Consider the following 26,549-nt stretch of genomic DNA (forward strand, 5'->3'; position numbering starts at 1 on the left):
CTGGGAGGTGGNGGGGGCTCCAGCCACAGAGGCCCTGAGGGCAGCCCCCCCGGGCCACGCTGACTCAGTGCGAGGTCCCAAGGACAATGTAAAGGCTTCTGAGGGTTTTAGGCAAGAGAGTGACTTGTTCGGGTGGTCCAAGGACCAAGCAGTGATATTTCTTCAGGGAGGCCCTAGTCTTGTGTTCGGACGCAGCCCTCCATGCCCACCACCTGCCATCACGTTCCCCTCCCGGGACAGAACCAAGATGGCACCAGGCTTCCCAGATCCCCCTCGTGTGGCTTCCGTGGCCAGGCAACAGGACAGCCAGCCTTGCGCACACTGTGAGCCCAGTGGGGCTTGTCACTGCTGGTGACAAGACCGAGGACAGTGTCCGCAGGCTGTAGCCAGAGGCTCCTGCAGGGCCCGTCAGGGGTAAGGAAAGCCTCGCGACCCGAGGATCCAGAGGCAGGCCCAGCCCTTCCGCCCACCGCCCAGTGACCGGGCCTTGGTTTCCTCCGCACAAGCCTCACAGGTGGCAGAAGGGTCTGGAAGGGCAGCAGCAGGTTCCGCCCAAGTGCGCCGTGCCAGCCCCACCGCCCCAGTGCTTGCCACAGTGCAGGTGCTCCGCTATCACCTGCTCAGCTGTCACCTGAAGAAGATGAAAACCACACCCAGAAAATTTCTAAACACTGTGTTTACAACTGAGGTCAGACCCCAGGGTGGACAGAAGCATACCAGCATTCTGACGCGGGCCTAGAGAGCGGGCGGGGGGCCCTTTCTCCTCTGCTTGGGGGTGGGGGCCTTGAGGGTGGGTGTAGGGGTCAGGACTGGGCTCCCCAGTTTCCTGGGGCAGAGCTGGGACGACAGGAGAGGGGATTCAGAAAGATCTGGAACCCCACCCCCGCCCGGAGAAAACAGAATCAGTGAATATCTGCCCAGGGAAAGTCTGAGATGGGGGTGGGGGGTGGGACAGGGAGGTCCCACCTCCTTTATTGCCCACATAGGGCAGCGCAGGCCAGAGAGGGGGAAATGCTTGGCAAATTCAGAGCCTGCCGCTTGCGGAGGGTGCGCGGTCCCCTCTGCCGAGGCCTGCCCCATCACGTCCCCTCGCCCATCTCCGCTCCCTGCTGCCCCAACATGTCTGCTTCCTTCCTGCCTCACTCTTCCGCTCCCTCTTTCCTTCTCTAAACCCTCCGGGGGTGGGGGTGGGGGGGAACAGGAGACAAGGCCTGGGTAGGGGGGCTCCACTGCTTTAACAGTTTGTGTGGCCGGGAGTGAGCAACAGGCATTCAGGGCTCCGGGCCTGTGATGTCACAAAAGCGGGAGGAGCAAGTGTTTTCTGCCCCCACCTCCCCACCATCCTGGGCTCTCCCCAGGCAGCTCTTCTGTGCACCCCCTCTGTTCCACAGTGTTTACCCTTCCATGCACCTGCTGTGCAACCTTGAGGGGGCGGGTCACGGTCCCCTTCTATGCATCCTCATCTGCACACTGACAGCTTGGGGCAGACACTCCATGGCTTTTCCAGCACAAGCCTGTACGCAACCACGCCCGGGGCCCAGCACGCACAAGGGGGGGCCCGGGGAACCTGAGAAACCCGCTCTCCCCGCCCCACTTTCTCCCGTTAACCAGCCCCGTTATGCACAGAGGTCCCAACAATTATTTTTTTCCTTTTGACCTTCAACCACTCAAATGATTTTGCTTTCACTCTGAGTCACCCCCGAGGGGAGGGGAGGCCTAGGTGGGGCAAAGCCGAGAGGGGCAGCCTGGAGACGCGCCACAGCCCACCCCCCACCCCACCCCGGGGANTGCTGTGTATAATTCACAAGCCTCGTTCCCCCGCGCATAGCCCCGAGTCGTCTGGGGCCGTGGTGTTAAAAGCTCCCAGGGAAACGCTGCTCTTATCTGCAAGTGGGGTTTCCAGCTCTGCTTCTGGCTGCAACTTTGACTCCCTACAACTCCTAGCTAGATGTTTCCAGAAGCACCCAGGCCTGTAGCATCTGTTGACTCGAAGGAGTCCCACCCCACGTGCACCTGCTCCTTTTGTCATTAAAGGAGGGGCCCACACTGCTGGGGTCCAGGCCCCATGACAGGGAATAAAAGTGTGGCAGACAGCCACCGCCAGACAGCCCACCCGGCTTGCTCATGGGTTTGGCGTCCATGTCGGAGTGCCGGCCGCCGTTCCTCAGCCTCTGCTCTCTGTTTATGAACAGTTCTTCCTGCTCCCAAAGGGAGAGCCTGTTGGAAACTAGATTGCCTGGTCCCAGGGCAGAAGAGCAGCAGGCTGGTTTTGGTGCCCGAGCTCACCCACCAGGCAGACGCCGACCCGGTAAGTACTGTTCAGAGCTCACAGAAGCTTTGAGAAGCAGGTTGTCAGCAACACTGTGGTGTTAGAGCTGAGCCCCAGATTGGCTAGGAACCGTGCATAGTCACACACACACACACACACACACACACACACACACACACACACAACACACACACCATGAAGACCAAGATCCGGACTCGGGCCCTCCAGATGCCTCTCTCTTCCCTCTGCCCCAACAGTCACCAGATCACTGTGACAATCCCATCCAGTGTGGGCGCCTCCTCTCCCTCCAGGACACGAGAGAAGGTTGCAGCTCCCTGTTCACCTGCTGGGGAGAAGCTGTGATGCTTCACTGCATCTTCCCTGGAAGTAGAAGGAAGGGGAAAGGGGGCGCCTGGGTGGCTCAGTCGGTTAAGTGTCTGACTGCAGCTCAGGTCATGATCTCACGGTTCGTGGGTTCGAGCCCCGTGTCGGGCTCTGTGCTGACAGCTCAGAGCCTGGAGCCTGTTTCAGATTCTGTGTCTCCCTCTCTCTGCCCCTCCCCTACTTGTGCTCTACCTCTCTCTGTCTCTCAAAAATGAATAAATGTTAAAAACAATTTTTAAAGGAGGATGGGGAAAGGACACTCGATAGCCTCTTGCACACACACGTGCATGCACACACGCCCTCATGCGTGCTCACAGTGGGCTTGGGTTTGAGATGAACCAGAGCCTCAGAACTCTACACTTAGCCCGTGGGGATCAGAAGGGCATTTAAAGGAACTTTAATTGTGCTACGCAAGAGGGTGCTTTGTCTGGGCTGGCCAGGGGGCGTGGGGGAGACCCTAAGGGATGCCAAGTCCCCAGGAAGGGTTCCTGTCACTCGGGACAGTTGTCAGGATGGAGCTAAGACCTGGGGTACTGAGCAGGGAAACTGAGGCAGCCACCCAGGAACGCAGCGCACACCAAAGCCTTAGGGTGTGGAGAGGCTGCGTGACTCTGTCACGCTCTTGGCCAGAACATCAGATGCTAGGCGTCTTCCCAGCCACTGCTCCAGTCTCCTGTGGCTGAAGCCACGTGGTGGAGAGAGACCCCGTGACCATCAGGGTGGGGCAGGGACGGGGCGAGCAGGTAGAAAGCGCCTCTTCCTTTTCTCCTTCCCCTCTGTGGCTTTCTGGGTCTTTCTCTCCTCTCTCAACTTCCCCTGTGCTCCCTGGATTTAGGGGTCACAGCCCAAAATGCACTATGTGGTTTAGTCCCTGGAGGCCTGAAATCAACCCAGAATATAGGAAATAACGAGGGGCAATGGGAGCTGGGTGTCTCAAGCAGCGCAATGACAGAGTGAAGCAGGAAACAAAACGGCACAAAGAATTAAATAAGGAAAAAAGCCTTTTGAAAGAACATCACAGCGAGGATTTCATGAAGTGTCTGGGGATTTCCCTGCAGACCCTCGGGCAGAAGCCATTCCTATCCTTCTTCTGCAGTCACTTCAACGAATCTCCCCAGAGTCACCGCTATTTCTGGTTAGCCTCGGGCTGGAACTCGGAGCTTCCTAGATATTAAACATTAGCATTGGCACATGCACGTTTCTGAAAGCAAGAACAAGCTAAAATAGAGAATTCACAATTCAGCTGCCCTGTGATCATTTTCACTGCCTGTGGTTCAAGGATTTGACATTTTCATCCACGCACTGCGCAAATGTTTGTGGAGCACCCACTGGGCTCCTGGCTTGGTTTTGAAGGCAATGGTTCCATTTAAACCTGGTGAGATTTTTTTTAAGCATATTTTTAACATGCTGTATACTTCCCCAAACCACCAGTCAGCTTAATCTCACAGATTGCCATCTCAGAAGAAGAAACAAAAGCGTTGCTCTGAGGTGAGTCACCGAGAAAGGAGAGGGCGGGGCTGCGGTCACCTGAAGTTGTGGATGTCAGACTCCAGGGCCCCAGGGCAGGGGCTGCGTGCCCAGAACTCAATCACTGACCCCCCAGCACACAGCAGACTGTGCCATCACACGGGTCCAGGGCCGGGATGCAGGGTGTCCCAGGGAGCGCCTGGCTTCTAGGGCAGGTGGACGCTGAGTGTGTTACCCTCCAGAAGCTGCAGGGAGAGCTTCTCTGCCAGAAGAGAGGCCTCTCCCCACCCCACCCCTACACCCTCACTTTACCTCTCCTAGTCGCAGGTAAAGGCACGGTCTGATGTGGGGACTTGATGGGTTTTGCCTTCACCCAGAAGGTCATGATCGCACCAGTGATCACTTTTCTTCTAATTTTTTTAAGTTTACTTATTTATGTTGAGACAGAGACAGTGCAAGTAGGGGAGGGGCAGGGAGAGAGGGAGAGAGAGAGAATCCCAAGCAGGTTCCGTGCTGTCACTTCAGAGCCTGGCGCAGGGCTCGAACTCACAAAGCCACAAGACCATGACCTGAGCCGAAACCAAGAGTGAGACGCTTAATCGACTGAGCCCCCCAGGCGCCCCTACCATCCTTCTGTACATCAATGGCTGTAAAAAAAAAAAAAAATCATTCCACATCAGAGTTTTCAAAGCAAAATGAAGAAAGTGCATATGTGCCCATGCTCTTTTGTGCAAAGTAAAGCAAGATGGCAAAGACCACTTGAGGAGAACTAACAAAGGGGTCATGCGAGCACGGTAAGGACCCCAAACCAGGAGTCGGGGCCTGGCCTCTCCCCGAGCTCTGTTTCCAACTAACAGAGCTGGTTAGACTTGGGACCCTCGTTCCATTTTTAGGTTTTTCTTCTGCATTTGCTTACACATGAGTTCAAAGCCATTCACTGCACCCCTTACTCTGTTTCGGCTGGTGTAGACAGCAGCCACAGGTGTGACCAAGACCCAGCCCCTGCCTTCCTGTGGCCCTGTATGGTTATAGCTCACAGTCTCATCTGCCACCATAGCGGTAGCCTTGAGGACGGCTCCTTAGCTGTCTCAGACCACAGAGGGACAGAAAAAGATGCATCTGGAAGCATGGAGGCCAGGAATGGGATCCCCATGGATCCCAAGTACAAGGACAATATGATGCATCTGCTCTATGGCGACAGCAGTGGGGATAAAGAAGGGGAGAACAGGACTCGATGACTAATCAAATTCTCAGGGCTTCAGTTTCCCCATCAAAGCAATGGGGTAACAATATCTGACAAGCCCTAACCAGGACACCTAACGGAAGAATGGTCCCGAGCAAAGACTCATTTGCAAACCAGCAGGTGCACAGCCACGGCAAGCCCCGTGAAGAAGGGCAGAGGAAATCCCGACTGTGTAGAAGAACCAATTTTGTTTCACTTTCATGTATAAGGCTTATTTTATAAAGCTATTTAAGGGGAAGAAACTCTGGGGGCACCTGGGTGGTTCAGTCGGTTGAGCGTTCAACTTCGACTCAGGTCACGATCTCGAGGTCTATGTGTTCGAGCCCCACGTCAGGCTCTGNGGGAGAACAGGACTCGATGACTAATCAAATTCTCAGGGCTTCAGTTTCCCCATCAAAGCAATGGGGTAACAATATCTGACAAGCCCTAACCAGGACACCTAATGGAAGAATGGTCCCGAGCAAAGACTCATTTGCAAACCAGCAGGTGAACAGCCACAGCAAGCCCCGTGAAGAAGGGCAGAGGAAATCCTGACTGTGTAGAAGAACCAATTTTGTTTCACTTTCATGTATAAGGCTTATTTTATAAAGCTATTTANGTCGGTTAAGTGTCTGACTTTGGCCCAGGTCACGATCTCACGGTTCGTGGGTTCAAGCCCCGCGATGGGCTCTGTGCTGACAGCTCAGAGCCTGGAGCCTGTTTCGGATTCTGCGTCTCCCTCCCTCTCTGCCTCTCCCCAGCTCACGCTGTCTCTCTTTGTCTGAAAAATAAATAAACTATAAAAAATAACAAAGATTTAATGAAAAAAATTTTAATAAAATAAAAAAACTAGAGGCATTTGGATGGTTCAGTCAGTTAAGTGTCTGACTTCAGCTCAGGTCATCATCTCACGGTTTGGGAGTTCAAGCCCCACATCAGGCTCCGGGCTGACAGCTCGGAGCCTGGAGCCTGCTTCAGATTCTATGTCTCCCTCTCTCTCTGACCCTCCCCTGCTCACGCTGTCTCTCTCTCTCAGAAATAAATAAAACATTAAAAAAAATTTTTTTAAGATAAATAAATCACTTTTAAAAAGATACTAGCTGGAGATTTCATCTTAATTTTTGCTTTAGTAGAAGAGAGTTCTGTTATTTTCAATACATATAATATCTACCAAATTGCACCTGGAAGAAATTAACAGGTTCTAAGTTCTCGGAAACCCATGCTTACAGAAGTGTGAGTAAATATTGAAGCAAGATGTTGTTATTATTTGTGTACTTTTAAAGCTTGTTTTTCTGACTCCTCCAAATGTCTGCTTCCCTCACAAAGCATTAGCCAAACGATGCAGATGTCCAGGCACATAAACACACATCTGACCCGGCTGAGGACGGTTGCGGGAAATGACTTGGACACGGCCACCAAATGAAGAAACACAGAGCTGCCCTGTTAATTCGATGCCGTCACGGCTCTGATGGCATATCTCAGAGGGGGGACGTTTTTCTGACTGTCAGAGTGCAAATCAACCCATCAGTCCCACCAAGCTTCCTGAGGCAAGGAAGCAAGTGCTTATGGGATTTAAATGGCCGCTACTGGATGGCTCTCGGGACATCCCGGTGACTTAGAATGTGCAGGTTTGGATGCCCAGGCAATGTCTGCATGCCGTCTTCTCAACCAGGGCTGGCTGGTGTCTTGCCATCAGCAAGGAGCCCGGCTGATGGACCCTGGGGGCTCACCTTCCAGTGGTCGGGTCATGGCTCGGATTCATCTGCAAGACCCTGGGCCGAGGAGGACCAGCTCTAACACAGCATCTGCACTTCCATTGCATGGGACCTGGCGCCCCACGCCTGCGTGACACCGGCTGCGGAGAGGCACAGCCCCCGGCTCACTGCCACCCCAGCCTCGATGTGCTGGGACTGCTTGGGGCCTCTTGTCTGTCGTGAATGAGATAACCCCAGTCTGTCCCCCTTCTAGATTGTGACACCTCGAGGGGAGGTCCTCCTCACAACGTGTAACCCAGTCCCCAGCACAATTCATTATTTGTTGAACCGATGGCAGCCATTTGCTATATAAGCAGATTCTTGCAGCTGGTTAACATCAGTTTTCAAATGCTTTTCCTTGCTTGCCCCTGATTTCCAGCACCCAACAAGTAAGCACACGTGCCTTGGGCGTCTGCAACACAGGCTCTGCAGTAGGTCGGGGATACCCACATGAATAATTCCTATCTTCCCTCGAGTAGCTCGTAGTCTAGTGGAAAAGACAGGAAAATGTCAGGCCATTTCAGGATCACGTCTACACAACTGCCTGCCTCTCTCCATCAGGTCCCAACTTTGGGGCCACCCCCCTCCAGAAGCCTGCCCTCAACACCCCATTCAATGCACGCTTCCCCGACTCTCTGTCAAAGCACCTGCTGATCTCTTTCAACAGGAGCTATAATTCTGATTTGATTTTTACTTATTTATTACTTGCCTCCCACTAAAATATAACACAAAAGCAAGAACCTTGTCTATGTAGTTCTCTACCCTAATCTCAGTGCTTAGCACCAGCAAATAAATATCTCTTATCCGAAGGAATGTACACAATGACACTTCTGACCGTATGTTACAACGTGTGGCCCTTCCTGCGTCGGCATCCTTTCGTTTTGGGGTTTTCTCTCCAGGATATCATTTAATTCATTCATTTATTTTGTTTATTGCCTGCCTAGCCCTACCGAAATGTGCATTTTGTGCAAATAAGGATTGCTGTCTGTCATGTTCACTGTTGTTTCCCTGGCATATAGAACAGTGCACACAACACACACTCAATAAATATTTTTTTGAATGAACGGATGTCAATGCTGTGTAGAAGTTCACAGAATAATTTAATCCATGAAGGCGAGGGGTGGTCACAGAAGGCTTTCCGCAGGATATGGCCTCTGAGCTCTGTCTTAAGTCCTCAGGAATTAACTCGACGAAAGTGATCTGAGAACAAACAGAAAATCTGAGTAGTTCTACAACCACTAAATAAAGTGGTTTAATACTTACTTAAAAGCCATCTGTGAGGCCCAGATTGTTTTACAGGAGAATTCTACCACCTTCCTAATTCCAATTTTGTATGAACTCTTCTAGAAAATAGAAAAAGAGAGCCCATCTTGTGAGGCGACTATAACCTTGATAATAAAACCAGTGAAGGGCGGTGTGAGAAGGAAAATCACCGGCTAACGTTGTTCACAAGTTTCATGTGAAACTCCCAATGGGGTATTGGCGATCCAAATTGACCAATGATTATAAAATAATAATGCATGGTCATCAAGTTGGGTCTATCATAAGAATGTGAAGATGGCTTCCTAGTGAAGAGTTGATAATTTCTCTATATTAAGACTTGAAGAAAAATTATACTGGCACCTCATTAACTGCAGAAAAAGGCATCAAACAAAATTGAACACTTATGATAAAAATCTTAGCTATCTAGAAAAAGATAGCAATTTATTTAACTTAATAGAAAAAATAAATTAAAAATCTATATAGGCATCGCCTTTGACGGTAAAGCATTTAAAAGTACTCCTTTTAAAATGATGAATAAGGCAAGGATGCCTACGATCACTGCTTTTACTCAACTGGAAAAGTTGGCATAAAGTAAAGAAAGGTTGACTGATAAATGGCACTCGGGAAATTGGTTATCCAGATGGAAAGACATTTGACCCTTGCCTCAGATTATATGGAGGAAAAAAGACATAAGCATAAACACTAGAGGAAAAAAATAGAATAATTTGAAAAATTTTAAGCCACTCCCACAAATCGAAGATACCAGAAGCAGAAAAAGACAAACCACAAATAGGGAAAAGATATTAGCAATATATACAACCCAAAACAAATTCTTATCCAAAATATACTTTTGATTTTTTTCTAATCATTTTAAGAAAAACATTAGAATCCTAAAAGAAATATGAGCCAAAGTTACCCAGACATTTCACACAACGGGAAACATGACGGTCCACTTATAATCGGGGAATGCCAAATCACAAGTATAACGAGATTCCATTGCATTGTCCCCAAATCTTTTAAATGTGTTGTTAGAAAGTTGAGGCAACCATGCAGACTCAGGGGAATCTTCTTTATGTGCCACTGGTGAGCCACCTAAAACTCAACCATTTCGGCAAGTTATTTGACAACACCTAGTAAAACTGAAAATTTTACTTGCCCTATGACTTTCAATTCTATTTCCGCACATGATCATGATACCCTTGAAGTGCTCTTGCCCATATGCACAAGGAGATATGTTGATAGTGTTCACGGCAGTAAGGTTTGTGAGAGAAGATAGAGAGAAAGAGGGAGAGAGGGAGGGAGGGAAGAAGGAAGAAAGGGAGGGAGGGAAAGAAAAAGAGAAATTGGAAGCCACCGAATGCCCTCAACAAGAGAACGAACATAAACACATCCACACATCCACATACACTGTGATCAGTACTGAAAATGCTTGACGGAGGCTACACTATGGAACATCTCAAAAACATGATATTAGGCAAAAGTTGCGAGTTGTTGGAGAATACATGGAGTGTGATATCATTTATATAAGGTTTCTTTTTTAATTTATTTTTTTAAATTCAAGCTCGTTAACATGGAGCGTGGTGTTGGTTTCAGGAGTAGAGTTATATGAGGTTTTAAAACATTCTCAGCAACAGTGCATATTGCTTAGGGATGCACCACACGTAGATGTGTACTGATCTTTTTTTTTTTATAAACATTTATTCTTTTTTTAAAATATTTTTATTTATTTCTAGGAGAGAGAGAGAGAGAGCGTGAGCAGGGGAGGGTCAGAGAGAGAGGGAGTCACAGACTGAAACAGGCTCCAGGCTCTGAGCTGGCAGTCAGCACAGAGCCCGACGCGGGGCTCGAACCCACGAACTGCGAGATCATGACCTAAGCGAAAGTCGGACGCTTAACCGACTAAGTCACCCAGGCGCCCCTGTACAGATCTTTAAAGAAATTATAAAACACTGAATTCAAAATGGTGGCTCCCTGGGGGAAGGGAGGAAGGGATATGGGACTGGGAAGTACAGAGGTTTGACTGTATTGGGACGCCCTCTTTCTTAAGCTCAATAGGACGATACATCTCTTAGATACTAAATATTTTATTTTAAAATTGAGTGGGGGGTGGGGAGAGGAAAGTATGAGTTAGCATCATAAGAAAAAGAAAGAAAGAGTAAGCATGAGCAAAGATATGGAGAGGTGACCGGGCGGGTGCAGCAGTGGAACCATGAGGAAAGTTGTGTTCAAAGCCCAAGTTGAGAGGGGATGGTTCAAGTTGACTGAGGGGTGTAGTCAGGGCGCAGACCATTCAGTAATCTTGAGCGCATGCTAAGGAACCAGGAAACTGGCCTGCGAGCAATAGGGAGTTATTCAAGGACATCAGGTGGGTGGGTGATTCAGCCCTCTAAAGAGCAATTGGGACAGGCCATTCTCATGACGCTGTGCAGAATGGCTTGGAGGGTTTTGGAGGAGACAACGGGTATTCTGGCAGAAGGAGACCCCGTAGGAAGTCGGGAGTGGTCCTGAGCTGAAGTGAAGAGCCCTGAAATAGAGGCGGTGGCACTGGAGAGAAGCTGCCTGAGTAGTAAGTGTCCAATGCATATTTCCAAACGATTCTAATGCTTGTGGCACATCCACATGGAAACGACTGCTCAGTATGTGGCAGCCTTGAAGTTCAAAACACAAAGGCTTCAGCCTTCCCATGTGTTCCTGGAGCCAGCTGAGAGCTACAAGTTCCACCCAAGTTGGCTGAGTTCTGCCGGCCTCCGACGCCATAAGTACGTCTTTATTGGTATTTGGAACGGATTGTGTGCACTGCCCATGTTGTCAGGTCGTTGCTGAATCCGAGTGATGGCCTCTCCGTTCCATTTCTCCCTAATGAGTACACACGCTTGAGCACTTAATAGCGAACAATGGCCTCCCAGGACAGATGGCCTTCAAGTGGAACAAAGCACTCTAAGGAATTAGTGGTTTCTGACCTTTATTAATCGGTCTGATGACTCTGGACAAGGAAATTCAAAATTTTGAGTTATTTCCAAATTGGATGCATTACAATAGTAATTGCAAAGCAAAGTCACAGCGTCCCAGGTATTTTACACTTGAGATTTAACAGCAAGCCCATCGGGGAAGCAGAGCGCACGGCAAGTAGCTCAGTAGAAGGGTTTTACTCTCAAGGCCTAGTTACAAAGGTGCAGAGGTGGGCAAAGGACAGACGGGATGGGGAGGCGAACCAGAGATAAGCAGCCACAGGGAGCTGTTGCCAGCCCTATGGAGATAGAGAAGAAGTGATGTCCCAGAGCCCAGGAATGGACATCGTCCTGAAAGGGCTGGCATGTGGTGCTGGAGATGGTCCCTGAAGCAGAGAGGAAACAAGGGTTAGGACCCCCCTGGCTGGTCCTTTACTCCCGCCCTCCAGTCTGTTTCCAGCACCTCCCAATGGCCAAACGGAGCCACAGGTCAATGAGCAAGCGCGCCTGGAAAACTCATTTCCCCCCGGGGCCCTGTGATATATAGCAGGACAGGGAAAGGAAGGGGCTGGATCTAAGGGCAAATAGGCAAATGGCTGGAACAGAGGCCACCTTGAGCCAAGACCATATGTTGAAAGGATGGAGCCATGCGAAAAGTCTGGAAGAAGAGAATTCCAGCAAAAAGGATCCAGAGTGAGCCAGGCAGCGGGGAGTGCACTGTCCTCCTCATCACAGTCCAGTCTTGTCACAGGCATTGGGCATCTCATTGGGACCTCCCCTACCCCATGATTCTCTTCTGCCAGATTTTCCCTTCCCGCTCAAGCCTGCCTCTTTGGAACCTTCCAGCAGTGCAAGGTGCTGCCCCTCAGAGAGCTGGGGACTGCAGGGCAAGCAGATTACACTTCTACATCTGAGCCAGTTCTCTGACTCATAATTACACCTCCCTCCATTTATTGACTTCACCCTGTGCCAGAAATTGAACCAGAACTCCAAGTGCATTACATCATGTGTTTCTTGCCACAGCCCTGTGAGGGGTGCTTTGTGCTCCCCATTTGACAGATTAGGAAGGGGAACTTCAGATTAGTTAAATAACTTGCTCAAGGACCCTGCTGATGGCAGGGCTAGAATTCTACTCACTAATTCAACTTGCACATATTTAACAAACACCTCTCAAGGGTCAGACTGTGGGGATAAACCAGCATAGAATACATAGTGTCCCAGGGAAGATAGATATTAAGCAAATAACCATGCAATTATTAAGTAACTGTGTTTATGATACATTTATTGCTGAAGTTATTTATGCCAGTAAAAAATCGTAACAAACTCCAGAGCTCTCTCTGCTCCTGTGTTTCTCAAGTATAACAATTGATTATTATTTTGTATACTATTTTATTAACTTCTGCTCTTATATACGTAACTCTTCCTTTATGTAGATTTACTTAAAGCTGTTTCTAGGTACTTGAGTCTAACACTGAATTCAGTTACAGCTAAGGCTATAAATTTTCCTCTGCGTGCTGCCTTTGCCATACCCATGAGCCATGGTGTATCAGTCTTTTACTTCTGTTCCATTCTAAACATTTGCAAGGGTGCCTGAGTAGCTCAGTTGGTTGAGCGTCCGGCTTCAGCTCAGGTCATGATCTCACCGTTCATGGGTTCGAGCCCCATATTGGGCTCTGTGCTGACAGCTCAGAGCCTGGAGCCGGCTTCAGATTCTGGGTCTCCACCTCTCTCTATCCCTCCCATGTTCATGCCCTGTCTCTCTCTGTTTCTCAATAATAAATAAATGTTTAAAAAAATTAAACATGTGTAGAAGTGAAGCTGTCAGGGTATTTGAAGCAGGATCTTACTGGACCATCTTGATCCAAAGTTCTCTTCTTTTGTTAACCATATAAAATACGATGATGATGATGATGATGATGATGGTGATGGTGATTTCGCTGATGATGATGATAAATTCCTATAATGGAGTGGGGGAGGGTGACTTCACAGTATGATAAGGTTTACCAGCAAAGTGAGGCTCCCTCTCACCCCGGGTCCCCAGCCCCCCTCTGCAGAGGTAAGGCCCGTCAAGAGTGTCTTATGCCTCTTTGAAGATATCACCAACATAGATACACCACTTCCTTTAGGGATCTTTCCTTTGGCAGACTCCAGCCTAGAGTTTCTTTGAGTGGAAGAGACTATTGGGGCCTCTCAAAACCAACTGCAAGATCCCAGCTCTTGCAAAAAGGAGCTTATACAAAATGCATCTTGAGGTTACTTCTGTTTTGAAGTTTAGACACAGAAAACAGGACTATCCAAGGATTGCTCAATAGGAGGCCTTTGAGAATTTGGCTTTTATAACCTTGAGATGCAGCAAAAGGCAGAGGCCCCAGCTCCAATTTGGCAGAAATTCATTTTCCTGCTTTGCTCAGCTCAGAGCTCTCAAACGGTTCTTGGACCTTCTGCAGGACATGCGTGGCCAGCCCCAGGTGGGCCCTCAGGGCACCAGGTCCTGCCCTGGATGTTTTCATATGCCATCTCAGTTCATCGCCAAGGACACGTGTCATCTTAGAGAAGAGTGATAACAGCTCAGGATGGGTAAGTTCTGGATGGAGCTCAGGCAGGCAGTAAGGGAAGTAGCAGGAATTGAAACTCAAAGCTGTAGGTAACAACACCCACGCATTCCCATCCCACTGCGTTGCTCTGACCACGTAAGGCCAAGTTTACCTTGGAGCCTGGTGAGGGTACTCTGGGTCTCTACCATCCACACAGACACAGTGACGGACCCTTCTGGCCACTGAGGGGAAGGGTCCTTTGTGCTCCTCCACGTGTGCAGGGTTGGAGGACACTGGTCCACAGACCCAGGTCCAGTATGGCCTGTGGGTCAGCTCTGGTAAAGAAGTCACAGAGAGGTGAAGATGCCCCAGGGAAGGGGTTACATCATGCAAATGTTGCCTTTTGGCTACAAAACTGGCTAAGAAACCCCAAAGAGAGGAAACAAAGAAGCTGAATTTGTCCATTGTTCATAGATGCTACTTTTGGTTCCTTTTCCCGTTATAAACAATGCTGCCTTGAACATCCTCACACGTGTGTCCCTGGCATGTCCTTGAAAGTCCCTCTGGGGGGTATGCATTCCAAAGCAGGTGCACCCACTAATTCTTCCACCAGCAGCATATAGGTGCACAATTTTCTGGCAACCTTGTTGATGTGAAGCTATCAGACTTCAACACTGTTTGCCCATCGTAGGGGTAAAACACAGCCTCTTGTTTTAATTTGCATATTCCCAATTATTAAATGGGAGTACCAAAAAATGTGTTTTGATCATTTTTATTTCTTCTAGGATTTCCTATACATACCTTTTGCCTGCTTTTTTCTCCTCTTCTTGGCTTTTCAGGATTTCTTCAAATCATCTGAACTGCATTCTGTTTAAAGTTTGGAAAACATTTCCTTCCCAGCCAGCTGCCTGCTTTTTCAGCCTTGCTGACAGTGGGTTTTACCATGTAGAACTTTGTATTTTAATGTAACCAAACTTATAAATCTTTTTCACTTATGGTTTATGTCTAAGTAATCATTTCCTATCCCACGGGTACAACATTATTCTTAAAAGCTGTGTTTTCAGAGGGTTGCTAGTGTATTCTAGAAACTTAGCAATTCTAATAGCTAGGGAGGTGTTGGTTAACTTTTTCCATAAAGGGCCAGATGGTAAACATTTTAGGCTTTGCTGGACCTACAATCTCTTGCAAATTGTCAACTCTGCCATTGTAGCATGAAAACAGCCACAGACAGTATGTAAGTGAATGGGGTGGCTGTGTGTCAATAAATCTTTATTTATTCAAAACCAGGCAGGAAGCCAGATTTGGCCCACAGGCTATAGTTTGCCCACCCTGATCTAGATCATCTAAGTCAAATGTTGGGGGGTCAGTATTTTCTTATGGTCTTCAGAGGTGCCCCACTAAGTTTGTATATAAGTTTGGGCAATTCTATTTGGACTTACGTGTGAGAACGATTATACATGAGACAGATCTGAGTTTATTTCTCTGAGCCCAAGGACCCATCTTTCCTTTGTGTCTGACACTGACTCCAGACATCTCAGTTGGCTACGTGATATACTAATTAAGACAAAAGTTACACATTTGGTTCATCCGAAAGCTAAATGGACGTGGACCAGAAATTAGCACATTGACCCCAGTTCAGTGACCGCCTAGGGAAAGTGTGCTTGGCTTTAGACAGACTGCGTAACATGGAGGGCCCGGTTCAAAGTGACAAAGCAGGGTCCCTTGTTCAAAACTTACTAAGATTTTTAAGACAGTACAGCCAGGCGTTCAACCAAGCATGGGAGCCTTCTTGCTTCCCATGAAGCTGGCCCTGCTCGCGTTCCCTGGGGTGAAGGCTGGTTGAGGGAGTAGATGTCACCCTACGTCATGAGCTCTAAGAGAAATCACTCAAAGGTCATGTGACTGGCTGGCAAGTTTTCAGCCTCCATTCGGCCCAAGGAGCAGGAGGGGTGAGACGCAGTTACTACCACCGAGTCGTTTCATAAAACTTGTTGCCTATTCATTGTAAATTTTAAAATATAGTTTAAATTTTAAAATATAGTTTCTGAAACTTTTAATTTTCCCATTTGCTCTTGGCTTTCTGTGGATTTTGCCTCATGTCTCAGAAATCTCAGGCCCTAAGCACATCTAGTTAAAGCTACGGTCCAAGTAGTAACAAAATGGCGTGTGGGGCATGGACTCTCACAGAGGAGCGTTTAAAAAAAACTCGCAGTTCCGATGTATCTGTCTTGGGTTAGTGCATATCATCCTTGGAAAGAAACCTCTGGGAGCTGAGAAGTGGTTTCGGCTTCTGGGGTTTTGTTCAGAAACCCAGAAAGGAATAAATAGCCTTGCTCCCCAAATTCCCCTGTTTAGATGTTTGATCTCAGCCTGGCAGCTGCCGTGGGGCGGGCCGGCCCACCCACCCTTTGTGGGTGCCTGTCGTGGGCTCCGTAAGTACGGGTTTCTTGCAGTCCTTCAGGGCTGGCATGGCCATAAAATCAACCAGAGCAACTTCCTCGGACAAGCGTAGAGGCTCAGAAAGGGCAAGTGACTTGCCTACAGGCACACAGCGGTAAGCTGCAAAGCAGAAGCCTGAAGCCAGTCTTCCTGCCCACTGGTTCATGCTCTTGGCTCTTTCTCCTTCTCTGCTCCGCATCTGAGCCCCTCCCAGCCTGAAACGATCACCTCCCCACCACAGTTTTTTCTTCCTTTCTTTCTTTTTCTTTTTGCTAAGACCATGGCCACCTGGGCAGCTGGACCACTCTTGATTCCCCGCCACAGAAACTAGAGATGTGCTCAAGTAAGGCCACTTGAAGAGGCCCTGGGAACGATGGCGGGGGGAGGGGGGGCAAGAAACTATTGCTACTTCCTCTTCCTGATCCCTTTTCTGTGAGAACCACCCTGTGCGGAGCACAGAACACCAGCAGTTTCTGAACTCTGGATGAGCATGACCCACCAGAGCATCAAATTCACACCCTCTTCTGGGTCTTGAAGTCCCTGGCCGGCATCCCTGCCAACACGCTGCTCAGTTTTGGCTTGGCCACCGGCCCTGACGGGGAGCTCACTCCCTCCAATGGAGCTCGGCCCACAGCACCCCTCGACAGCCTCGCAGTCTCCTTCGGTCCTCACAGACACCCCAGCTGACTCATCCCTTCAGGCTTCCCTCTCGGGAGGAACAGGAAATGGAGGGAGGCGGGCCTTTCTCTTCACCGCACCTGCTCTTCACGACTTGACCCGCCCAGGGTCGGTGCCCCTGTCCACTTAATTAGCAAGTACTTCTGCTCCTTTTTGAGCCGGAACCCGCTCCTCTAGGACGCCCCTCTCCAGTCCTCACTCTGTGGGTCTCTGGGCCTCACCGAACAACCTTCTTCCACAGGAAAGTTCTTGGACTATTTGAAGAACGTTCATGGGCCCCTCTGAGCTTTCTCTTCTTCCAGACCAGCACCTCTAGCTCTGTCCCATTTTCCCCACGGGAGCGGCTCCGCACCCCCTCCCTCCGTGTGGGGGCCTCAGTCTGCATTTGTTCTTCTTCGCAGGTGATGGTCAAGATCAAGAACAACCCCCGTGCTCTAGGTCGTGTCCATGAGCACAGAGCAGCTCCGATGCCATTGTGTGTGTGTGTGTTGTGTGTGTGTGTCTGTGTGTTGTGCGTGTGTGTCTGTGTAAATGTGTCTATGTGTGTAAGTGTGTCTGTGTGTAAGAGTGTGTGAGAGTATGTGTGAACATTGCGTGGGTGCATCTATGTAAGTGTTGTGGGTATTCTGTATGTGTGTCTGTATCAGTGTGTCTATCAGTGTGTCTGTGTGGGCGTGTGAAAATGTGGGTGCGAGTGTGTGAGAGTGTCTGTGTCCGAACACTGTGTGGATGTGTCTATGTGCATGTGTGTGCTGTGTGGAAGTATCTATTTGTGTGTCTGTGTGTGTGTTGTGTGTACATGTGTGTCTGTGGGGGTCTCTGAGTCTTCCCCCAGAGGTCCCTCAGAGGGGGAGCTCGACTGTGGCCTCCACAGTGACAGTCCCATGAGTGTGGGGACTGGCCTCGGACCACCGAGCATGGGCCCGGGGGCCCACGGAGTGCTCCGCACACTCGGCCACCACTGCCGTCACAGCGCGGTTTACGGTTGGGCTTTGCTGAGGGACAAACTCCCCCATTTCCTTATGAAGCAAAACTGCAAAGTCCCTGCTATGGGCGACATGGGTGTGTCCCCCTCGCCCCGCGCCAATTCATTCATGTGCAGAAATTCTAACCCCGAAAGGTGATGCTCTTAGCAAGTGGGCCTTTGGGGGGTGATTAGGTCCTCAGGGTGGAGCCCCCCAGGACAGGATGAGCACTCTCATAAAAGAGGCCCCCCCTCCCCCTGCGCTCCTCGCCCCTTCCTCCGTCCAAGGACGCACAAGAAGGCACAGCCATGATCCAGGAAGGCAGCTCTGACCCAACCAAGCTGGCAGCCTGACCTCACACTTCCCTCCAGACCTTTTGTTACAACAGCCCCAGTGGCCTAAGGGAGTCCCTCCCCTGCTATTTGCAGCCGGCAGGGACCCCTGTCAAGTGCATGACCCAGCGTTCTGTTCGGAGAGAACCCAACAGCCCAGGGGACGCGGCGGCCACAATGTGTTGGGCGCCGAGGAAAATAGCTCTGTTGTCCAGCCGCGGAGAGGAAATGGAATCATAGCACCCGGGCGGTAGGCATAAATGAACATTTCTCCTACGGCACACCATGACGCTGGGGGTGGGAGGGAGTCCTTTCCAGTCCCTCAGGTCACCACCACTCGCCGGGCGGAGCCATGTTCACACCAGCCAGCCCGCGGACTGTCCCAACAACACCGCGGGCCGTATGAGAGCCCGTCTCTTAGACACACACACTCGGAGGGGTCAGATGACGCCTCGCAGTCACACAGAGTCAGGTCTGTCCCAGATCTGTCCAACCCCGAGACCAGGGCTCTGGTCACTGGGCCCCAGAGGCCGCCATGACGCTTCCTGACATGCCACCCAACAAAATGAAAACATCCGCAGCTGCCCTTCTGTGATGTGGAAACGCACAAGAGTTGCTGCCAAGAGTTGCCACCAAATTACTCTAAATTGGGCAATTAGCATGATTTGCGCAATGAAGAACAGGATATGCTCTGACCCCTTGAACTTCTTCCCCACCGAACTCTCTGGCCCTAGTTGAACTTCCACGTGTTTTTGGATGGAGCGAAGGGGCAGGTAATCCCTTCACCTAAAGGTTCAGAGTTGCTACTTCCTGGTGAACCATCCCTACCTGGAGGGTCAGGGTGTCAAAGCTGGATTCCAGCAAAATGAAAACAAGGCAAACAATGAACTAGGCAAAGGAGGTAGGATGTGCACGTGGTACATGGACACCCAGGAGAAGAGTGGGCGACACGACGAATTGGCAATTCACAGAAGAGATACAAATGGTCAAGAAGCAGAGAGAAACAGAGGTGCCTGGGCGGCTCAGTCGGTTAAGCGTCTGACTCTTGGTTTCTGCTTAGGTCATGATCCCACATGATCTCGTGAGTTCGAGCCCCATGTCAGAATCTATACTGACGGCGCGGAGCCTGCTTGGGATTCTCTCTCTCCCTTTCTCCCTGCTCCTCCCCTGCTCATATGCATGCTTTCTCTCTCTCTCTAAAAATAATACACATTAAAAAAAAAAAAGCATGGGGAAACAATGTTCAGTCTCACCAGTAAACAAATAAAAGCAAATTAAAACCCTAAGATGTTACTTTTCTCCTAATAGCTTAGCAGAGATAATACCTAGTCCCGGTGAAGAAGCAACGAAATGAGTCCTCCCTGCGCAGACCTTGGGCATTTCCATCAGCAGTCGTTCCGAAGGGCAGTGTGGCAGCGTGTTCAAGAGACATTGAGATGTGGGGGCGCCTGGGTGGCTTAGTCGGTTAAGCGTCCGACTTTCGCTTAGGTCATGATCTCGCGGTTTGTGGGTTCGAGCCCCGCGTCGGGCTCTGTGCTGACTGCCAGCTCGGAGCCTGGATCCTGTTTCAGTCTGTGACACCCTCTCTCTCTGGCCCTCCCCTGCTCACGCTGTCTCTCTCTCTCTCTCTCTCCTAGAAATAAAAAAAAAAAAAAAGAGACATTGAGATGTGGGTAAATTTGACCCAGTAAGTATTTTAAAAGAGTGTATCCCAAGGGAATTAGTCAAGCTATAGGCAGAGCTGAATACACCAAAGGTATATTGAGTTGGTATTTATAATATTGAAAAGTCTGGGGGGAGAAGCACCCCAAATGCCCACCAATAAACTACTGCTTGTGAAAATTAGAGCAAGTCCCCAGGAAGAGACACGGTGCTGCTGTCCCAAATTCCATGGGATCTGTGTCTCCACGTGTAACGCCTTCCCACGAGAGGTGACTCAAGCCTGCCCCAGACAAGCCCCCTCCTTCTCGAGGCTGTGCTTGCAATGGGTGGGGCATGAAATGATGCAAGACGACATTGGGCAGGGAATGTGGGCCAGGGCACTGTGCTGCCACCCAGTTGGAAGCCACATGTTTTCACATAGGAGGCTAACTGAATAATTACATCCTGCATGCTTCACTCCCATGTACCCGTCACCAGCAGGGCATGGGGCCCACGTGAGGAGCAGCACAAAGAGAAGAAGCCACAAGTCCCGATTCCTTGGCCCCTCTCAGCCGTGTGACCTTGGACCCCTCGGATCGCTACGTTCTTCCTCTGAGACCGCCTCGAGCGTCAGGGCCCCAGCAGGACACGTGCTCCGTGAGCCGCTGACTTGCTGGCAGCTGGTTCTCCTTCTGCAGTCTCCCCCACCCGCCACTCCACTCCCGTGGACACCCCACGATTTTCAGAGCAATTGGATCCCAGAAAGCTGGGGAAGAGAGAAATTTTAAAATCCCAAATATTGGTTGAAAGAAGAGAGAAGAACCCGTACCCCGCTGTGCATGCCTCTCACTGGCTGTTAGCGAGCTTCAGAAGGGAACTTTGAGTTACTGGCCTGACAGCATGATTAAGCCCCGGAGCCCTCCCCAATGCTACGAGAGTGGCAGAGACAGGCTTTTCCAGCACACATCGTATTTCTTCCCTCCCGCCTAAGGGCGCCCTGCTCTGAGCCCTGAATACTTCTGCGCTGAGCTGCCCAGTGCTACATGCTCTTGGAGCCTCACTCATTTCTGCTCCACCTGCCCACGCAGTCAGACCTTGGAAGCTGCAAGGGTGACCGATCTCAAGGCACAGCCTCCCCCATTCTGCACAACACTGACCTTTGCCTGTGGGGCTATGCCCTCCCCTAGACCAAGGCTAATGTTGGAGGGACTCCATGGAGTAGTGAATGCCCGTGAACACATGGAGTGGCCTCCTGACCCAAGGCCGCCCCAACACGGTGATGCAACTCACACCCCAGAACTCACCCCCGCTGTGTGATCAGGTTCACTTAGCTTCTTCCCTCCGCATCCTCCGCTTCCTCCACTCTGAGAACTCTTTTCCAATAAACCACTCGAACAAGCATCTCTATTTCAGGATCTGCTTTGGAGAACGCATGCTGAAACCAGCTTTGACTGAACCCTCCCCCTCCCCCCCGCCAGCAATTCCTGAACATTCCCTCTGAACTTTGCCCCACACCGGAAGCCCCTGCATCGTTCTTGGAATTTCTGCTCAGTGGATTCTGGTCCAAGATGGCCGAACCGGAAGGAAACCTTAGTCCACATATTGCTGTTTCCCAGCGTGGGTTCTGAGGAATATCAATCTCACTGCTAGGTGGGAAAGCAAAAGGGATTCTGCCTGCACATAAATTTCAGAAATTCTGGCTGAAAAGTTAAAAGTTAAAAGGATCCCTTTGCGGCTCTTAGTCTTTCATATTCAAATAGGTTCTGGGACCCCAAAGCAGCATTTTTCAACCTCAGCGCTGTCAACCTTGGGGCCAGATAATGTCTGTTGTGGGGGCCGCCCTGGGCTTGTAGGCTGTCAGCAACATCCCTGGCCTCTATTCAACCCACCCCCACCTCCTCCAATATATGACAACCAACCAACCTCCTCCAAAACATGGGACATTACCAAATGTCCCCCGGGGGGGGGGGGGTTGAGAACCATTGCCCTCAGGGAAAGGTGTTGTCTACCAAGTCTTTTGGTTTTTTAACATCTCTTAGAACTACAATTCTGCACAACACAATCTAGAAACTATTGATCTTCAAAATCAACTTCCATTTCACAGTTGAAGGAACTATGGCCTTGAGAGGGGACAGTGTCTACCAGCAAAAAAACGAGTCAATAGCAGCTCTGAAACTCACACCCAAGTCCCTTGACCCAAGGCCAGTGCATGGTTCTGTTTCCTCAGGGAAGTAAAACTTCCTGAGGGCCCCCCAAGACGGCACAGGTGGACCCAGTGCAAAACCTGACGGGGTGGGCGGGGGCAACCTGGGTGGTTCAGTCGGTTAAGCGTCAGACTTTGGCTCAGATCATGATCTCGTGTTTTGTGAGTTTAAGCCCCGCCTTGGGCTCTGTGCTAAGAGCCTGGAGCCTGCTTCGAATTCTGTGTCTCGCTCTCTCTCTGCCCTTCTGCTCGCGCTCTGTCTGCCTCTCTCTCTCAAAAAAAATTTAAAACAAAAAACAAAAAATCTGGTCAGGACCAGGAGCCCCTTTTGGCCACACCTTTTCTACTTTCCCAAGTTGTTGAGCCATTTATTCATTTCCAACCACAACATAGGCTTGCTTCTTTTGCTGAAGATCTTTCTGATAAATACCTTTCCATAGGAATGACGAAATCATGATGAGTACCTGGAAGAGGCAACCTCTGGAAGGGTCTGGAGCCCAGAGAAAGCAGCTCCCAGGCCTTTTCAGAACTGACTGGGGGAGGGGGGTGGGGGAGTGNCCCATCCAAGACCCTTCTTTTCAAAAACAGAAATCCTTTCCTCAACCCACCTTGGAAATTAAGTCCCAGGAAAAGCCGGCATCTAATTCATTTCACATGCTAAATTATTACAATTGAAAGGCAAAATCTCAACTGTGCAGCTTTAAAAACATCTGTGTTTTTCTTTTGACTTTTGGGGATAATTATCCCGGCTCATATTGTGATTGCTAATTACTAAGCTAAACTAACCTGCTGAAGGGCTGGAGGCGGGGGAGGGGGCAGGGGTTCTTTTCAAAGCATTCTCCCTCAGAACATTAAATCATCTGAAAACGGAAACAGAAAATGGACCGGGCACAGGGAGCTCCCCCCATGCACTCCAGGGCTGGGCTGAGGTCAGACCCTGGGGACCCCCAGATTGGGGGCCAGGACAGGGGCCGGAGACACAGTGGGGGAAGATTTAATTTAATCAAACCACTAGCTGGGAATTTTTTTTTCATGAACAAATCATTAACTTGCCAGAGTTTTCCTTTTTACAGAAAGCAGACAAAACCAGGATTCCCAAACCTTGACAAACCGTATTTTATGTTGAACCAAGAACCAAAGCCAGATGTTTATTATTTTAAATAAATTGATTTAAAGCCAATGAAGACATCATTTAAAAGATCAATATGGAGTGAATCTTTTTGAACCAGAACCGAGGCTTTCTTTGCTTGAAAGCATGGCATCTTAACAAAAATAAGAATCTTCACTCATGCACTCAGTTGAGCCTTGATGAGTCCCCACCCCATAGCCGGGGCTGAGGACACAATGGTAGCAAGACACGTGAAGTCCCAGCCCTCCCGGAGCTCAGACTCTGGCAGGGAGACTCCAGAGGAGAAAGCAGGTGCATCTGAGCCAGGCCAGAAGGGTTCTGATGGGGTAGGACAGGTGTCCTTGACCTGCAGAGAGGCCTCCTGTTCCCAAGCAGAGTGATAGGAGGCTGAGCCAGGAGTCTGAGTGAGCGGCAGCCCACAGGAAGAAGGGACACATGGTGAGATTACTGCAGACAGAGAGCAGTACGCACAAAGGACCGGAGATGAGGCGCAGGGGCAGCTGAGAGGTGAGCACAGCACAGACCATCGAGGCCCTAGATGATGTCCCAAAGAGCCGGGCCTTTGCCCTGACAGCGCTGGGGAGCCAGCGAAGGCACTAGGCAGACGCACGACCAGATCTTAGTCCCTCTTGTATCCATGTACTCTTCAAAATGAACTTGAATGGATACGTGTCATTCAAGCATGATGAGTCCAGATTCCCGCCGGACTGTTTGGGCACAAGGAAGACCCAGCCCCATAATGAACCTGTGGGTCTGGGCAGAGACCCCAGACCCAGAGGGGAGTCTCGGGTGCAGAGGGCAGCTGGGCTCTGAAAGCCAGCACCCCGGGGGGCTTCCACCTCCACAGCGCTCCCCCTCCGCAGGGGCGGAGGGGGCCGCTGGGCCTGGGAACCAGCAGTGCGATTGATTACGCAGCCGCCATGAGAGACCATGTACCACTCAGGAGCGTCACACATGCACCGAAGCAGAAATCAAATCAAGCCAAGATTGCTTCCAAGAACCCCTTCCTTGTCCAACAAGGAAAAGGAATCCTTTGCCTGGCTCAGAAATCAGACCTCTGGCGGAAATGCAAACGGGAGAGAGGAAGAAGCAAGATTGCTTTGTTTGAGGGGCGGCTGCCTGGGGAGGGAAGGTCGGGGTTCGCAGAGACAGCTGCTGGAGCGGGGACCTCGGGATGCACTGTCCCCCCTGGACGAGCTTCCCCGTGCGCGGTCTCGTGCGACCCCAACAAACCCTCGTACACAACTNGTGTTCTCAGTGTCCCCCAGGGGCCAGCGTGCGGGCGTGGGGCTCACGGGGCTCCAGCTGCACGGGGGTTACGTGGACATTTCTCCTTCCGTCCTCACAACAAGCCGTTGATCATCAGCCGCACAGCTGGGAGGTTGGCTGCTGTCGCCCGGCTGGAGGCCTGGACGGACACCNAAATGCACTTGTCAATAACCCGGACCGTGTGAGCAGCTGCGGAAATGAGGACACCACTGTTCAGTGGTGTCTGAACACCACTGGGGACGACGACGGGACGGAAAGGCCAGCACCGGAGGGCGGCCCAGGCCTCGCGGCCCAGAAGGGATGAGGGTGCGATGGAGGAGGGAGGGGCTGGTGGAATCATGAGCCCAGGCCCCGGGAGGAGGCCTCACACCCTGACGACAGATGCTCTCAGGAACCCACAACGCCGAGAGCTTCCATCTCCTGACGGGCTGCTGGCTCCGTGGGGTTACGTGGCTGCCGTTTTGTGGCAATGAAGCCGGCCTTGTGGCGCACTTTGGAACCTGAGGAGACCAGACGTCAGCCAGGAAGGAACGCCTGGGCGGAGGCTGACAGACTCCGACTTGGGGACACAGCCCCCAACCCCGTGAGCTCCTGCCTCGGTGGGGCTATCGGTCAAGGGTGGCCAGGTGGCCTGAGCCAGGGCACTCGGAACTTTCTCCCCGGATTTGGGAGCCAGGGCAGAGTTTCCACGCTGCCATCCCATCTGCAAGCTGCCTGGTATCCTTCCAGAACCTTCCTTCTCTGCTTAGGCCATCCTGAGTTTCTCTCGCTTGCTGCGGAGGGAGCCTGACTGGCCTCGCGAGGCACCCTGAGGTCTCAGCAGCGGAATCACAAACCAGGGCACACACCACCACCACCACCCCCGCCGCTGAAGTGCCACCTCCACGTGTGGTACTTCGGGGTCCCTCACAAAACCTCTCAGTTCTGAACTGCCTTGCCCAAAGCGGAGGAAACCCAAAGGGAGTGGAGCGAAGGCAGAAAACAAGGGGTAGGTGGGGTCCGTTCAGTGTCCACCGGAGTGAGGCCAGGCACAGCACGGCATCACCTGGCCACTGAGGGCAGCACTGTGACCCCCAGAGAGGCGCCTCCAGGCCCTGCTGGTCAGAGGCCAGGCCGCACTCAAGCCCAGCCCTGCCCCTGCTCTGCCCACTGCTCTGAACCCCTGACACCTTAGAGACCCCCCTCCTGAGACAATGAGCTGGGTTCAGGCGTCCAGGTGTTCACCAGGGCCCACAGAGGGCCAGGTGCCAGGCCGGGGGTGAGTGGCATGGCTCCTGCCCTCACGGGCAGCATTCAGGGCCTGCCCCTCCCTGTGCTGGGGGAGTTCTCTCCCCTAATCCTCCCCGCAGGCTGCGAGGACAGAATTGCAGTCTCTGTCTGATACTCAGGTGTCCCCGTCATCTGCCTGAGGTCACCCACCTGGGAGATGGCAACACCAGGATTCAACTCTAAAGGCACCGCCTCTTGCCACCACCTCCTTCCCGGTGCAGAACAGGTGCCCTCCGGTGTGCCCAGCGTAGGAGGGGTGTGCTAAGTGCAGTGGTAGCTCTGAGGAGGAATCATTCGGCCAGTCAGGGAAGGCTTCCTGGAGGAGGTAGCACTGATGGGTGGGAAAGAATCTCAAGAGCTGCCTCCGGGCAGGGGATGGGAGTTAGGCCTAGGGCAGAGCCCGGGCAGAGCAGCTGGCCGGCCCCGGAGCATGATGGGACCCAGAGGCGAGACCCGGAGCCCACGGCCAGGCTGAGGCCAGGTGGGAAAGGGGGGCTGGGGGCACCCGCAAGGGCCAGAAGGCGGTGGGCTGGAATGCAGTTCGGCGGGGGCACCACTAACAGCATGGAGACAGCTGGGCCTGAGCTGTGGGAAGTGTGCACGCATACACACTCACACACACACTCACACTCGCATGCACGCACACACACGTGGACACACACACATGAACACACACTCACATGCGCGCGCACACACACCCTTCCGTGCACTCTCAGGGTCTTGGCCGTGGCAGGGGGCTTCTCCCTGACCCCACAAAGGGCGACGCCCTCAGGGAGGGGCCCG

Source organism: Crocuta crocuta, unplaced genomic scaffold (assembly GCF_008692635.1).
Source record: "Crocuta crocuta isolate KB4526 unplaced genomic scaffold, BGI_CrCroc_1.0 scaffold466, whole genome shotgun sequence".
Taxonomy (NCBI): Eukaryota; Metazoa; Chordata; class Mammalia; order Carnivora; family Hyaenidae; genus Crocuta; species Crocuta crocuta.